Below are 17,414 nucleotides of genomic sequence, written 5' to 3'. Positions count from 1 at the left end.
CAAGACTCTTTCAGTTACAAGTGTCAAAACATAAATTTAGACTCAAGAAAAACAAAAAAAAAAATTTATGACTCCCAAAGTTGAAAAGTCCAAGGGGCAAGCTGCCTTCAGGCACAATGGGATCCAGGGCAATTGAAACATGGTCTCCAGGCCGTGGCCTCTCTCAGAGTTGCGTGGCTGGCCTTGTTTTCCTCTCAGAAAGGCTCTGTGCTGCTGCAGGCTCTCTTGGCCCTGGAGGGATGAGCCCTACCATTCCTGCTAGGACCGTCAGGAAGCCTTGAGGACTCTGGCCTGGCACGGGTCACATGCCCTTCTGACACCGATTACTGGGGCCAAGAAGGTGGAGTCCTCTGGCTTGCCTGTAGTCTCCCCAATCCAAAGCCATGAACTGAGCAGGAATATTTTGGAACCGTAGGAGGAGGTTTCCCCCAAAGAAAGAGATGCTGGGCCACACACAGGACACCCAGAATGGGGCTTGGTGCTGGGACCTGGCTTCTGACCTCAGACCAGAGAAGGACAGAGGTCAGGAAACTGGCTCTCGGGATAGAGCCAGGCAGGTAGGGGCTCATCCAAAGAGTAGAGAGCCCAGGAGATGTCCTTCAGTCAATCCTGGATGGTATCGGGTGACTCAGGTCAAAAACAAGGCCACTGTACCACTCGGAACCAAGAGACATTCAGTCCTGGGAATGAAGCCAGTACCAGTGGTTCCGTGGGGGAGGCAGGAGCTTTGACTCAAGGTCAGCTCCAGTGCCCGGCGACTGACTGTCTGTTGTGTCATCAAATCCAAGGCTGCAGGGGCATTGAAGGAAGGGTCAGACAGGTGACCAGCATGAGCGCCTTGTCGCCTGCCTGGGTTCAGGACCTGGAAGGTAGCCACCACGGGGCCTTGGGGCATTCTGCAGTGTGTCCCTGGGGACAGTCGAGGCAGGAGAGAGGGGAGCCCAAGACAGATGGGTGCAGTCAGAAAGGACGTGGCCAGGGGCCTTGAAACAAAAAGGAGAAAGACACAGAAACTGTAAGAAAGGAGGAAATTAGGGCTCAGAATTACCCCATCCCGCCTCCCCTCTCATGATTAGCTTTTCCCTCAAGGGCGGAGGAGGCGTCTTCCACACAAAGAGGCCCGTTTTCTCATCTGCAGGAAAGGGAGGGCACAAGCCTCGTTGGGTGGCTGTGTGGGGAAAGGGACAGAGTTCATGGAAAGCCGCTAGCACAATGCCTGGCACAGAGTAAGCGTTCAATAAATGTGTACTTTCCAGTGGTTACAATACAAGCAGATGAATTCATTCACAGATCGCTACACGGCACATCCCTCTTACACAAAGACGAGGTCCTCTTATTATTTTTCTAGTTAACCAAAAAAAATCCAATTTAAGCAAACTCTCCATCAGCCTCTTGTTGTATCCTGTGCAAACAGCTTCCTTAATTAAAAGATCTTAATCACAGCACAGCTTTTCCCATAGAGCTTTCCAAGAGGAGGCAGGATTTGCCGTGGTGGGTCCTCCTGAGCATCCAAGGCAGCGAGTCACACCTACCTCTGCAGGTGCCTTGGAAAATCCACAGTGCAAGGCTCACCCTTCCCCAATCTCATCCCTCCTTCCTAGCATCACCCCTGCCCCTCCCACCCCAAAAATCTTCCTTCTATTTGAGATTCACATTCTCTTCTCCGTCATACCCCTGACCCCTCGGTCTTGGCCTGTCGCACCCCGTGACCACCCCATCCTCTGTGTTCTCTCACTCTCTTCCTCTCCCAGTAGGTTCTTCAAGTTGAGGCAAGTGGCAGGTGCTTCTTCCTCAGCCTTTGGACTTGCTTACTATGGAGGCTCCTTTGTACACCAACACGTTGCTTGGTTGATGATTGCATCTGCGGGTAACCTGCGGGCTTCCACCCAGGTGCTCCCTCACATCGTGCTCCTCCAAGCTTTGTCTGTTGCCTCCTTCTAGATATGGACAGCCCCAAATTTCCCTCCTCCAAGAAGCTTTGATCATGGTGATGGTGATGATGATGCAGATGATGGCTGCTAAGACCTCCCACCATGTGGGGGACTCCCTCCAACCCCCAGCCTCTGAGGACCTCATTGGCATGTACACTGAGCCCCAGCTGACCCGTGACTGTGTAGCAGTTCCCAGGGAGCCCCAGCGCCATGAATCTGTCTGCATGTGCCTCCCTGCCAGGTAGCCACCGAATCACCCAAATGGGTTGGCTTTCCATGGGGCCATATTGGAACAGTTTGTATTCCAGTCTTGCCCCACATACTTTAGACCATGGGAATGGCCTGACCCAGTTAATAAAAAGGGAGAGTTTGGTCCAGATGTCCAAGAGAAATGTAGATGAATAACTAATGTGGGAAGTCTGAGGCAAGGGTCAAAGCTGAAGTCAGGGAGCCAATGGTTGAGCTCCAGAGACGAGGCAGGTGGGCAGGACCTTCAGCCATTTCTGGGAAGGCTAGTTGGGACTTCCTCATTCTCTTCGGGACTGATATGAATGGTGGATGGGCTGCCAGGGAGTGAGTCAGGAGGGATAGGGAAGGAGAGGGCAATATTTTTGACTTAAAAAGGACCCTAGAGCTCTTCCACTCCAGGATTTTTAATGCAGTTTTTGAACTTCAGAAACAACTTCAAATAAAATATTATACAAATGCCCCCAACAGATGTTCTCTTGGCTTCCTTCATCATCCAGTTCAGAAAGGCCTTGCCTAACTTACAGAAATTGTCATTTCATTGGCAATTCCATCTGGTCTGACCCAATAGAAATGCTTCAAGATAAATTTCTCTTGATTATTACCATCACTGACAACCTCCCTGTCCACTGTTACTTCAAATCTAAGGAAGCAAAAAGTTTGCGCTGGATCTGCCATCCTCCTTCTGTGAGCATCAGACGAATCTCCAGCCGTGGTTTGGATGGTGGTTTCCTGGTCATGGCTAGGACACTACAGAAGGATCAGACACAGACTGCACCTACGGACCATGAACAGGTGCTCCGCAAGGCCACATTGTCCCAGGGACAAATGGGGGGCCGTCTGCATTCACACTGCTGCTACTTCTTCCCCATGTGCAACTGTTTTCATTCGATGAAATCTACAAGTGAATGTTTCATAACCCGGGGAGCGCCCTCCATGGAGTCACAGGCAAACAGCAATGGTATTTTATGTGTCTTTATTACAAACTCCCATCACTTATTACACAAGTAGTAAACACCCATTATGTAATATACAGAAACACAGATGGAAAAAAAGAAAAAGATGTGTTTTGATCACCAACAATCCTATTCCTGAGAGGCTGCCATTGTTAACAATTTGGTATATTCCCTTCTGATCGTTTTTCAGAGATAGAAATACTCTGTAAAAATAAGTGAACATTTAATGATATGCATTTTAATAAAGTAGGATTACACATATTTATTGATTGTAACTCATGTTTTTGCTCAATAACATATTCTGATCGTGTGTTTACATATAGTAAATATGTCTCTACATTGATATGCTCATTTACCACACAGGTGATTCATTGTGTGGAATGAGTGATAAACTATTTAGCCGTATACTAATTGTTGTACATTTAGGGTTTCCTTTCCTTTTCTACTGTAAACATCATGCTGATAAAGGTCCTTGCTCATTTGCCGAATTATTTCCTTAGAAAGGTACACTTGTTGGATGATATATACTACGGTGGACACTTTTGGTTGGTGACCAAACCCCCATCCACAGCCCCAATTCCTAGTCACATTGAGTATTGACCATGGCTTTGCTTTTCTGTATTCTGGTGACATCGGGAGCCTTGCCGCCTTTACAGCGACTGCCCCTCCTAGGGTTAACCAATTTCTAGCGATGGTCAAGGACTCACCTGATGTGCCCTTTCCAAATAGGAATCAACCAACTCAGAGCCCACACCCCAAACACCTCCTCTAGAGGCTCTCACGCTCTGACCCACTGCTTGCTGCCCTAAATACCAGGTACCCGGCCACTGGGGACTGTCCCTACACCCCAGAACCCACTGAGATTATTCCAACTAGCCAATCCTAATTCTGTTAATCCAGCCTCGCCTGTTCCTTCCTGGGGAAATCACAGTAAAGGCTCTTACACACATTTTTCCCTTGGTCCTTCTGCCCCCTGACCAACACTGGTGCTTCCCTGAGTGGCCCCTTCTCTTGGAAACCATGGAAAACAATCTTTTCAATGGCAGTCATCTCCTGCTCCTGTTCACCTTACTGTACCTCAAATTTTCTATTAATACACTTTATTTTAAAACACATGATGGGGGCACACAGGTCTGTCCATCTCGGTCTCCTCCGTGACTGGCACAGAGCCAGCAGGCGGAAGGCCCTGTGGCATGCTGTATGTTTCAGGGGGACTCCGCTGTGGTACCAGAAGAAAGGCTTGGGTCCAGAATTGACCACTACCAGAAAAGGCTCATCGATAGCTCCTTGCTTAGCTGCATCTCCATCTGCCCCTCCCTCAAAAGGAAGCCGTAGGGCCTCCTCTCCTGCCACACCTTACCAGCTGGCCTCCCAGAAATAAGTAGGAACTCCAGTGGGCAGGCTTCTTGAACCTTCTCCTTGATGCAGTTCCAAAGGCATGGCTTGGATACACGGGCATGAACAGAAGTCAGAATGTGAAGCGAACAAAAAGAACACATTAGACCAAACTAGTTGGTACTACCAAAATAAGCACTGTATTAGTCAGAATACTGCCCCCTGCAAATGACAGAAAGTAAGCCCCAAAGGAAATGTATTAGGTCACATAACCCAGAAGACCAGCTTCAGGCAGTGCTGGATCTAGGAACACTAAAGATAGGACCAGGCCTCAGCCTTTCTCCCTACCACTCAGCTCTGCCGTCCTTGGCTTGTAGTCCTTTGCAGAGAGGCGTTCTGCATGTAGTGCCTGCCTGGCCCCTGGAGGCCCCAAGCCCACCTTGTCCTGATGGCTCATGATCCCTGTAGTGCAAGGGTGATTGATCTAGTGATGGTTCCAGTAAGAATCCTAGGAAGGTCTCTGGTTGGTCCAGCTTGGCTCACACGTCAGCCCTAAACCAATCATCTCTGTGGCCAAGACCAGCTACATGCCCGTCCTTTGTGGGAAGGAAGGGAGTGACAGCAAGGAGTGAACTTGGAGGAGCTCCACCCAGGAGGAACGGTGGTTTCCTAAAGGTAAAGATGTTGAGGCTGAAACAATTTGTCCACTACAAGTTTCAACAGAAAATGGAACTGGGTTTTCAAACTGGCACCCTTTGGAGAAACTCGCCCATGGATGCATTCTGGGTGGCTCCCAACACGGTGCTCCAAAATGGGCAGTAATTGGCCACATTACGTATTGCTGTGGGGAGTGTAAATTAACACAGCTCTCCTGAAGGGTGATGTGGCAATAACCATCTAAACTAAAAAATTAAAAATTATCTAAATTAACTTATCTAAATTAAAAGAGCACCCCATGAAGTGCTCTGGATTTTGACCCAACCATTCCACTTCTAGGAATTTATCCTATGAATATACTCACATGCAGGTAGTTCTGAGAAATGACTCTGTAGAAGACGATGTATTGCAGTGCAGTTTGTAAGAGTGAGAGACTGGAAACCACCTAAATGCCCATCAGTGGAGGACAAGTTAAACAAAGTATGACACACTGATTCAAATGAATCCTAGAAACAATAAGAAAAAATGAAACAAACAAACAAAAAAAAAACAACCTTCTTTATGGACTGACATCAACCAATCTTGCAAAATATTGTGTGGACTGGAAAAAGCAAAGTGCAGGGGAGGGCATAGAGGATGGCCCAATTTGTTTAAGCCCTGGGGAAATCTCAATGTGGTGTGTGTGCTTGCTTTTGTGTGTCTAGAAGGGTTGACAAGAAATTGGTAACATTGCTTCTCTGTCTGGGAGAGAACTGGAGGGGCAGGTCTAGGAGTTATAGTGAAAGGTTGAATTTCTGCTGAATATTCATATTTGATTAGCATAGACTCATATTATACTTTTGAACCATGTGACTATATTATTTATTTGAAAATAAAATAAAAACATTGTTATTAAAAAAAATAATTTGCAGGGCTGAGGTTTGTATTTAGAGTTCATACACTGCCTGGAATCTCAAAGGAAAAAATACGTCAACACATTTATTCCTTCAGCTTTTCCTTCATGTGGCTAACGACCTAAGCGTTTAAGCAACACATGGGAATGGGGGCGCCTGGGTGGCTCAGCCGGTTAAGCGTCTGCCTTCGGCTCAGGTCATGATCTCAGGGTCCTGGGATCGAGTCCCACTTTGGGCTCCTTGCTCAGCGGGGAGGCTGCTTCTCCCTCTCCCCTACCCCCTGCTTGTGCTCTCTCTCTCTATCTCTCTCTCAAATAAATAAATCTTAAAGAAGAAAGAAAGAAAAGAAAGAAAGAAAAAGAAAGAAAGAAAGAAAAAGAAAGAAAGAAAGAAAGAAAGAAAGAAAGAAAGAAAGAAAGAAAGAAAGAAAGAAAAGAAAGAAAGAGAAAGAAAGAAAGACATGGGAATGGCTTCCATGGGATGGAGTGAATCAGGGAAGGCTTATTGATCGAAAATTCCATTTGGTTCTTAAAAGACAAATAAGACCTCAGTGTGTGGAGAAGGAGGAGGGGTTTCCAGGCAAAGGGGACAGCATGTGCCTAAAGCCTCAGCATTATCAAAACACACTGTGAGTGGACCCAGCTAAATTTCTAGAAGCAGAAGGAGGCGTGTGCTTGGAGGGGGTGGGGCAGGACCAGAGAGGTCAGCTGGGGCCCTGTTACCACAAAGCGCTCAGGCCCTACCCCACGGGCTATGGGGAACTACAGGTGGGTTTAGTGCAGGGCAGCGCCCTGGTCTGTGTTCAGCGGGGTTTGAGGAAGCCAGGCCTGGCCAAACCACAGCCCAGGGGGTTAATGAAAAGGCCCAACCGCCAGGGGCCAAAATGCCCTCTCTTTGGTGGCTTTACCTTCACACACCAGTGTTTGCGGCCTGCCAGTTATAGCATTCTGCCTTAAAAAGGAAATGCTCCTGAGGAAGAAGCCAATTACCTCTGCCCCTTGGAGACAGCTGTATTTATCCCTCCTCCTTCCAAGCACCCGTCCGCAGTGGGTGCTGGGTGGCGCCCCCAGGGCATGAGCCAGGCCTGGGTGAGCCAGCCACCCCTGTGTGCAACCCCGCTGGGCCCTTCCCTTTGGTGACCCAGGCATCTTCTGTTTCTGGAAGGCACTAAATTGTGTGGCCAGGCTGGAAGGTAGCCAGTCGTCCTGGAGCCCCACCCCTCAGGCCCTGAGCTTCTCCTTGCCCTCCTCCGCCTCCTTCCAGAATATTCTTCTCACATTTTCTATCAGCTTTACCTTTCCCATCATATCTGGTCCCAGACATGAATTACCCCTGACCACAAGAGTACCCGGGACAGCCAGATGGCCTGTCTGCTCTGTCCCACCAAGGGGCCAGTGACCAGAAACATCAGTGAGCAGTGTTTCTCTCCCCTACAGGGAACCTGCATGCCAGCCGGGACATCAAGGAGGAGGAAGCAGGGATTCAGAAAGGGCCTTGGGACCCCTGAAATCCCACCACCCACTCTGGCTCCGGCTTGCCCAGAGTAAGCCCCGCCTGTTGATGCGGACTTTACTGTTCTACAGGCTCAATTTAAAAGAAAAGACTTTACAAAATAATATTTTCTCGCTTTAAAAAAAAATTACATCTATACTGATTAATTATTAAATCAGAATACAGAAATAAGCAAAAGAGAGAGTGGATATAACATAATCTACCATCTGACTATCCTGACATAACTGACATTTAATCTATTGATTTATATTCCTAAATCTTTTTTTCTCAGAAATAGAATCATATGGCATATCTTGTTTTATAACTTGATTTTCTACTTACCGAGTCATAATCATCTTTCTACGACATTAGATGGTCTTCTACAGTGGTATCTCGATTAGGCTGCGCAGGACTCTAAAGTTCGATGCACCACAGTTGATATAACAAACACCACCTCCCACTCTCCTTGCATTCCGATTTTTTGGCCCTGTAGACCGCACTTCAGTGAACATTCATATGCATATAACTTTCATGCTTGCTCAGTTACTTCCTTTATGATAAACTTCTAGAAGGAAAGCTTCTGGTCGAAGGGCATGTGCTGTTTTTGGCATCTGAGTTATTCTGCCAAATGATAGAAAAATCCATTTTCTCCACAGGATTAAATCCCATGTCAGCAGCCTTGTCAATGGTGGGGGTCCCCTGCACAGAGCACACCTACCCTGGGGGATGGGAGATGACAATGACCAGTAGAAAAAGCATCCTCAAGGAGGGACAGAGAGCCACAGGAATGAAGCCATATTATGCGCCCAAGCCATTAGGTCAACAGGTGGTAGCCTCGACATTATGGTGACGCCTACGTGTTAAAACACTGTCTACCTCAAATCCTCACAATAAGTCCCCAGAATAGATAGGATTCCTGGTTCCAGCTGAGGAAACAGGCTCTGATGGGTCAGGATGTTTGCCCAGTGTCATGTAGCGGGCAAGAGCAGAGCCAGCTCCAAGGGAACCATCCAGGCTCTGAGGGACGGGCCCTGCCCCACCCTCTGAAGAGGAGGGCTCAGACTTCCGGTCAAACAGGGCTGTTGCAGGGCAACTGGGACAGCCCTCGCCTTGTCCCCTAACAAATGCTCCCCAGGTCACTGGCATAAACATAGGCCGCTGGGAGCCAAGGGCACGTTTCCAGATAACTTCCTCAGAACAGTTCTCTGGGAAAAGCTGGCTTGGAGGACTGGCATTCAAATTCAAACGATTTCCGCCCTCAGTTGGAGGTGGGAGGCAGTGGGTCCTCGACTCACAGATATCCCTTGTGTGCCCAGAATGTGCCTGGACCCCACGAGAGACTACGGCAGGTGGTAGAAGAGCTTCCAAGAGGGGCGGGAAGGAATGCCGAGAAACCATGAGCTGTGGGGTGCTCATCTCATCCCTTTGCACACGAATCTGTGTCGGGTTTGATATACTGATTGGAAGCAACTAAATAAACATCGGTCTCTTGCAAAGCCAATGTCAACTTTGCCCTGCCCTTCTCACGCTCCAGAGTACCTTAAGAATCCGATCCCCGTGTAGAGACATATGTTCTATTGTTGAACAATCGCTCCACCTGAGATGTAGCCTCCAGTTACAAGCCAGCTCAGGCAGAAATCCATGTGCCTACTTTGCCTAGGAGAAATATTCTTGTCACATAAGAATCCCTCTATTAATCAAAAATCACATTATGGCTCCTGGAATGAAGTTTCCTTTACTACTCTTTAATAATAAGCCTGAGATAAGATAAAATTGGTAATTGCACGTTCTCTTCTGATGGGAGATAATACAAAAGTGCTATAGAAATTTGACTTAAAAGAGTATATTCACTTGGCTAATAGGCTTCCATTATGCGGTCTTTACTTATTCATTCATTACAATTTTTGCCACATATGGAAAACTTTAATTGGAAGTTACTTATTACATTGTTCCTGAGTGTTAGCAGCAAAGGAAAGTTTTCGATAATCAAAGAGGGATGAATGCAGTAGAAGCCCAGGATTTTATAGACAGCAAAACCTACTGGAGTAGAGCACCTCCACCAACCATAGCAGAGGGCTTTCTCGACAGATGACCTTCAGATCAGAGATTAAGGACGCATTTCATATGGACAAAACTCGGGGTTTTTTCAGTGGATGAAAGTACAATAAATGGATTCTACAAAATATATTAATATCTGCATTTTATTTTATGTATAACCCATATGGCAGAAGGCAACTGACCCTACAGTGGAATCACTGTCCACAGACAAGGGACGATGATCAGAAACGAGGCCATCCTTCCATTTATGGGCATGTTCTGTGAGCTCTTTCCAGCTAACAGGTTATGCCTTAATTACCAGTCATTAATGCCTATTAATCAATTAAATCATATTTACACTGCTGACATCAGCAAGCCAAAATCAAGCAGCCCTTTCACAAGGGAATATTCCTGATCAAGATGCAAAGTCCAACAAACATCTAACATAACTCATGTAATTGAAGTCGAAACCACAGCTAGCCAAGGGGGTGCAGTGGTTCACATCAGCCCTGGCTGGGACTTGGTGCTTCTCTGGGACATACTTCAAAGGTATGGACTCAGCACCAGAGAGAACAATGAGCAGCTTTGTGAACTGTGTTTCACTGGGCCTTACTTAGATTGCAAAACAGAAGCATCTGAAGCAGAATTTTTTGTCCTAGTTGGTTCTTCGGCTTTGATTTTAACCACTAAAATGAGAATGTGTTCATTTACATTTGAGAATTAGGTGTGAGCTCTTTCAATCCAAATGGCAGCTCTATAAGGAAGGCTTATTACCATCATCATCACCATCACTGCCATCTCAGAGATGCCAACGTCAGAAGGATTATGATCTCACCGAGCTACCCAGCTGGTAAATGGTAAAGAACACCAGGAGCCCAGCCTTCTGACCCCTCCATCCCTGAGATGCCAACTGCTCAGAGGGACCCAGGCAGAAAGTCCTCTCTAAACAAGCGAATGACCCACTTTGGGCTGAGCGGAAATTTGTAAATCAACTCTTGCCTTCAGATTTGGCATGCTGCATATTTATAGAGCTTGGATCCTTCCTTCTCCAGAGAAGAGTCTTGTGAGAAACGCTTTCTTTAGCGAAGCTTGCATCTAATCTATCCCTGTCCTTAGAGGTCTCTTTAATCAAACCTTAGGAGATTGATAAAATGAGATGGGAACCATCCGGTATAAATTATGGTGCTTCCTCTGTTTCTCCCTTCCAGAATCACCGCCCTTAATTAAGAGCACACTATGGGCAGCACCTAGTCTTGGCACAGACTGGTGAAAAGCCGCACCCAAGGAGAGAAAGCAGCTCACTGAGAGTCCCCAAGGCATGCTCCCCAGAAGCATGTGTGGGGAAAATCTAGCATGAAGCAAACTTAAGATGTCGAGCAGGGTCCACCAGAAGCAATGGACGTCAGTGTGTCCCAGCCAGAGCTCCCGGGACACTCTAGCCTGTCCCTTACTCATTCAACAGTGTTGGGTATCTGCCTTGCACCAACCAAAGAAACCACCATCACTCCCCTGAAGGAGCTCACAGCCTGGGGAGACTGGCAGTGAGAAGGGTGGTGACAGATTGTAGAACCATCAGTTGAGGTCACCATCCATATGGGATGGGAGGAGACCCCAGAAGAGGAGACCTCACCCAGATTAGGGCTGGGGGGTGGGAAAGACTATATCCATGGAAGTGGTGCTTGAACTGAGTCTTGAAGGATGGGTAGAGGCTCTCCAGATGGTCAAACAGAGGAAGACCACTCCAGCAGGGGACACAGCATGTGCAAATGAATGGAAGTTGGAAGAACATAGGCAGCTATCACCACAGTGGTGGGGAACATAAAAGATCCATCCGAGTTCTTCAAGGACAACTCCATGAACCCACCCCCTCTGGTAGAATATGCCAGGCACCCGTGAATGTTTACTGAATGGGACCAGCCATCGCCAGAGCCGTGGGCACTCAGGAAGACTATCCCCTGGTTCATGACTTGACGCCCAAGGAACGTCACTGGGGAGCCCAGACCTGCCAGTTTCACACAAGAAGTCCCCAGAGACTGCTCCTCCTCTGTTTCTTCATCTTGAAAATGGGATTAATAATGCCTGCTCTGAAGGATTGTCTAAGCATTTAAAATTATGTCTATGAAACACCTGGAGCAAAGGTACCAGGAGCTCCATAATGGCAGCTTTGCTGCTATTATTTCGGAGAATCATGGCTGAGCCTGGAATGATCCTGCCCACAGACACCACCACCCATCACACACTCGGGTTAACAAGTGGGTCAACTGAGTGATGGTGTTCGTACCTCCAAAGACCCCTAAGGCTGCGCTCTGCCCTGTCATGAGGCTTACCTCTTGATACTCCCAGAATCTGGACACCACCTTTTCTCTCCTCTGGTTCCCTGTGCTTAAAGAACGCACCCTCCATTTATTATTAATTAGAGCCAAAAATGAGTTGGCAAAGGAAAGTCTGTCAGAGGGAAAAATGCTATCACAGTCCTGAGACAAATAGAAATGTTGTTTGCTATTTGGACTGACTGCACCACCTCTCTGCTGCTGTATGGAATGCTCTGAGCTGATAATTACTTTCTTCCTTTCCTTCCTTTCCTTCCTTTCCTTCCTTCCTTCCTTCCCTTCGTGCTTCCACTTTTACCAATCAACTCTAGGGGGTCCTCTGAGGCAAGGAAATTAACTTTATTTATTATAGGCATGACTGTTAGTACCCACTTTCACTACCTCCACAACCACCCAACAGATCCTGCCATTAACAGAAAAATCAGCATTGAGAGTCCCACATCCCAGGAACCCCTCAGTCCCGGGCAGAGTGGGCACCATTGGGCAGCCTTGCCTGGGCTTTATGAATTCCATGCTTTATGAATTCCAAATCCATCATGTATGGATTATGAATTCCAAATCCATCATTATGAATTCCAAATCCATCATTCCAATCCATCTTGAGCAAGTTACTTACTCTCTCTGAGCTCCCATTTCTCATCCATAAAATGATAATAATATCTATCGCACAGTTGTGAGTGCTGGTCACTCAGTAGACAATAAATAAATGACACGGTTTTCTATTTTTAGCATCATTATTCTCTCCCTTTCTGAGTCTGCAGGGATGTCCTGTTGATAAGGACCTTTGCCATCGCCCGTGAAGAGTTCACTCAGAGTCTAACTCCTAAGTCTTTGTTGACTCCAGTCTCCCTCGTGGGAACATCAGCCTTCTATTCGATGCCCTTATCAAGTTACTGTGGTTCTCCTCCAAAAATCTGGGGAAGAGACACCCTCCTTCAGGAAGTCTTCCTAGATTGATGCTGTCCAGTCACACTCTTTTTCAGTCTCCTGGCAGGAAAGAGAAAGCACATTCAGATGAGATTGCAAAGAGAATTTAATGAAGGGACCATTTACAGAAGTAGGGACACGGCTTAAGGAAGTACCATGGGAAAGCAAAGCCCTAGAGATTAGCAATGGCGAGAAGCTGTATCCATCCATTGGCCTCAAGGGAATGGTGTTCTTGGAACCTGGTGGGAGCTGGAGGGAGGCTGGGGATTGGCCAAACCCAGGCAGAAACCAGAGGGCTGGAAGCCCAGGAGATGCATCGCATGCAGGTCAGCCTCCGTGGCCCCAGAGCACAAGACAGGGAAAGGAAGGGAATGATCTGGGGTAGGAGCATGAATGGAAAAGAAAGCACACCCCTGTCATTCCAGCTTCCCCATCAGGTCCTGCAAACAGAAAACTAGGGAGGAATCTGCCACGTGAGACATTTACGTTTTCCCTTGGAGGGTCTTTTGCCGCGGCTATGGTGTAACAGCCCAGTACAGTGATATGTTCCCCGCAAGCCTTAATCCACGTCTGCCCATTCCTCAGGATTTCCCCCCAATGGCAGAAAGCTTACCGCTTTTGAGCACCTACTATGTGCCGAGCACTGAGCCTCATGTGATCCTTACAACGATCCTGTAAGGGGCGGTGGTTTGAAGATAAGGAAAGCAAGGCTCCGAAAAGATAAGAGTCTTGCCCAAGATCACTCAGTCGGGATCCGCATCCAGCCCTGCGAAGCCTACGGCTCTGCGTCACCAGACTCCACGGTTTCAGGAAAGAGTGCCGGCCCCGCCTCCCTCCACCAGGGCCCCCTATCCCGCAAGATTTGTTCAGGACATTATTATTATTTGGTCTGTCTGCGCAGAGCTGGTTAACGGGCCAAAATGCACAATGCGCATGCCCTCCCTGCGGCTTACCTTTGGTGGGGTGAACGAGCACAACGATGAGGCAAGCTTCGTCTACAACAGGAGACCCGATGGTCCAGCCTGCGAAGGGAGGACAGAGGCAAGGCTTTGACTTCTCAGCCTCCGAAATGAGAGGAATTCTGATTCACAGGATGAGAAACTCCTACACAAGAAAAGAGAGTAAGAGGTAACCTGATCAAAAAAATAGGAAAAAAGAAAAAAAAGATGAATGTCCACTACCAAGTCATTTAAGGTATTTTTAAAAAATAAGCAGCGAGTGCCTGGGTGGCTCAGTCATTAAGCAACTGCCTTAGGCTCAGGTCATGATCCTGGAGTCCCAGCATCGAGTCCCGCATCAGGCTCCCTGCTCGGTGGGGAGTCTGTTTCTCCCTCTGACCCTCCCCGCCTCATGCTCTCTCTCTCTCAAATAAATAAATAAAATCTTTAAAAAAAACACACACACACACAAAAATAAGCAGCATTCTCACCTCCCTGGAAACTTCTGGGTGTGAGTTGAGGTACACCCAAGGGCCCTCAGCAGGTTGCAGCCTGTGGGTCCTGCGTGCGGCATGCCGCCCAGCGAACTCAGTGGCAGGTAAAAAGGCCATGGGCTGCAATCTTCTCCATGAACACAGAACAGATCTTGAAACGCTTACACCGGGCATCCTCCTCCCTCTGACTGCCAAACCACGTGCTATCTTCCTGGTTCCCGTGCCAAGGACCTGGCCCGCCTCACCGTGCTTCCTCCTGTCTAGCTTGCGTCTCTCACGCTGTCGTCCAGCCAGCCCAGCTCCTCTCTCCACCGCCTCACGGAGATGGAGAACAGCTGGTCCTTGATCCTCTGGAGAACAACTTTTCAGAGGTTTGTTTGAGTGGAAACACCAGGGTCCTGAGGAATTTTCCCCTTTGTGTGAAAACGAATGACTTCCTCCCAGGGCCGCTCGGAGGGGCTTCCACCTGAGTTGTGGGAACTTCAAAGGCTCCCCACATTTCTGTTCCAGAGGCCACAGGAGGGCTGGGGCTTCCTCCCGCTGCTTCTACCCAGGACCCTGCGGCCTCTGCCATCAACCCAGCGCCGAGCAGCTGCCAAAGGGCCCCGGGCACATGTGTGATGGGCGTAGGTGTCTGCCTCGGCACAGATGCAGACGGCGGCTCGTGCTTGGGAGTGGGCGTGTGCATCCAAAACACCTCGCTCTCTTTGCATTATTAAGAATCTCTGCTTAGAAAGCCAAACGACGGGAGGGCAAACGGCATCCAGCTAAGGCCTCGCTCGTACCTTTGGTTTCAGTTCGTAATAAATATTTATGTCCAAGTTACAACAAGTCCTGGAAAAGCGGCTTTTAATAGAAACACAGATACTGAGCGTTGTGTTAATTACAGGCCTCCGCTGGCCTTTCCAATATATGCTTTCCGTGCGTTTTTAAACACTTCGCAGTGATGCTGTTCTGCCTTCTTTACAAACCGAGCCTAGCAAGCAGCTGTTTCCTATATGCAGCCGAGTCCCGCAACAGACGACTGTTTCTCTTTTAGCGACTTTGTCAAACTTCTTTGGAGATTAATCTGACTGCAGGTGTCAGGTAAGAACGGGACTTGTCCAAGAGGACCAAGAACTCTGCAGGAGGGGAGGGAGGGAGGATCGGGAGCGAGAGGGCACCCCGGGGATGGCCGCACCCATCCTCGTGCCTGGCTGTGGAGCGCAGGGCATTTCCACCTGGACTCCATGCCTGGGTCCACAGAGAAGGCGGCTCTGCGGGCCCAATGGCAAAGCATTTTAATTGCTATGTCCCCAGTGACATCAAATCTCACAAACAACCTCCATAAATCACACCCTGACAGCTACCGGGCTTGTCCAACGCTAAACACAAGTGGAATCTTCTTTTAAGTTGAGTCTTAAGTTATAGGCAGCAGCATCACCCTTCAGCAAACATCTGTAGTTCATCTTATCGTTTGAAGAAATATATGAGTTTCAGTGTTTTTTTTTTTTCTTTAAGGCTTTTGTAGCTTCTGTCCTTGATTTGTTTGAAGGCCATCTGCTACATATAAAATTGGGGGTGGGGGCACACTGTGGAAAAGGAATATTTGGGAGATGTACAGGCTGGGAGAAAATGCAAAAGCCGAGCGCGCTTTGGGCAGCTTCAGTGGGCAGATCGCTTTCCTTTCTGGACCCCCGGCCCCCGAGACGGTGTTGGACGTGGGACATCGCCATTGGGCTCTGGCTGAAACCTGTTCTGGGTCTGTCTCGTGGCCAATTCCTCGACCATGGAGGGCCAGCGTTGGTGATTCTGAGATCTTTCAAAATTTGCTGTTGACAAAGACGTGTTGCTGTTGACCTCCAGAGCTCCGCTAAAGCTGCCCCCCCACCGTGGACCGCAGGATGAAATGGGGTGCCCAGGCACCCGGGGTGCCGCTTATCACAGGAATGGCAGTGAAGGCCCATCTGGGCAGTGTATGTCATGGCATGAAGTTACCACAGGGTGGTAGAAGTTGTGCGGCTGCCTGTCCTCACTCGGGCATTCTTCCCTGAGAAGCAGAGGGGAAAAGAACCAAGCACTCCAATGCACAGATGCACAGAATGGCAGCCGGGGGCTTCCTGCCCCTCCCGCCCAAACAGCGGTGTCTCGGCCGACACTGGCTCTAGGGAGGTACCAGATGTTTCAACGTTTGACCCTGAAATCATTGCCACCCCTCAGCATGCCTGGCTCGGTTTAATAGGGGCCAAGCAACCCGCCTCACTAAGTTGCGGAGAGCATCACTTCATCTGCCGGGAAGTTAATTTTGAGGATGTACTTGGTCACCAGGGTGGTGGCTGGCTTGCCACTACAGCAGAGAGAAAACAGTGACAGTGGTGGAGATTCCATCGTAACACCAGCTTTCCCTTCACTCTGGAAGATTGTCTTTATTACGTTGGCCAAAGAAGTTCTTATAAATCCCAAAGCTTCCAACATCCAGTTTCATTTCCTCCTCTGTCCCGCAAGGTCCAAATGTTTTCATAAAACTGATCAAGGCATTTATTATTATTATTATTTATTATTATTATTATCAGCAGTATTTATTTTATTGCTATAATTTATAGAAAAGTTGTATAAAGTTCCAGCTCAGTCCTTGTGAGGTTCTCCTGTTTTTATTTCTCCTGTAGCACTTTGGCATGCAGCCACAAAAAAAAAAAAAAAAAAAATTCAAGCGATGCATTGAGACACAGGTTTTGAAGGCACACTTGAGCCTTAGCCCCTGAAAAGATAAAGTATCATCAGTTTTGTCTGGGGCTTTAATGGAAGAAGTCCCTTCTGGGGCCGAGTGGTCAGCGTCCGGGGGGAGGGGGGTCTGACTTTGCCACATGGCTTTACCTGCCGTAAGAAGGCAGTATGGGGCCACACTGGCCCCCTTCATGGGCAAGGTGCCGTGACACCCCCCCCCCCCCGCCCTGCCTGCCCACAGACCAACAAGGCCAGTGGAAAACCCAAAGCAAGCAAGCATGGGGATTCTTTGAGTAACAGCACAAACTGACCCTATTCTGTCAAGCCTATGGATTTATGGGATGGAGAAAATGTTACCCCAAAGCGGGGAACAAAAAAGACTTTTCTGTCAATCACTTCCTACAAGACAAGGAAACAAACTGGCTTGCAGTTGGTTAGCCACTTGGTAAAGAATTGCAGAGAAAGGGGGAGCCTGG

Source organism: Halichoerus grypus, chromosome 4 (assembly GCF_964656455.1).
Source record: "Halichoerus grypus chromosome 4, mHalGry1.hap1.1, whole genome shotgun sequence".
NCBI classification, from domain to species: Eukaryota; Metazoa; Chordata; class Mammalia; order Carnivora; family Phocidae; genus Halichoerus; species Halichoerus grypus.
This window is presented reverse-complemented; position numbering follows the sequence as displayed.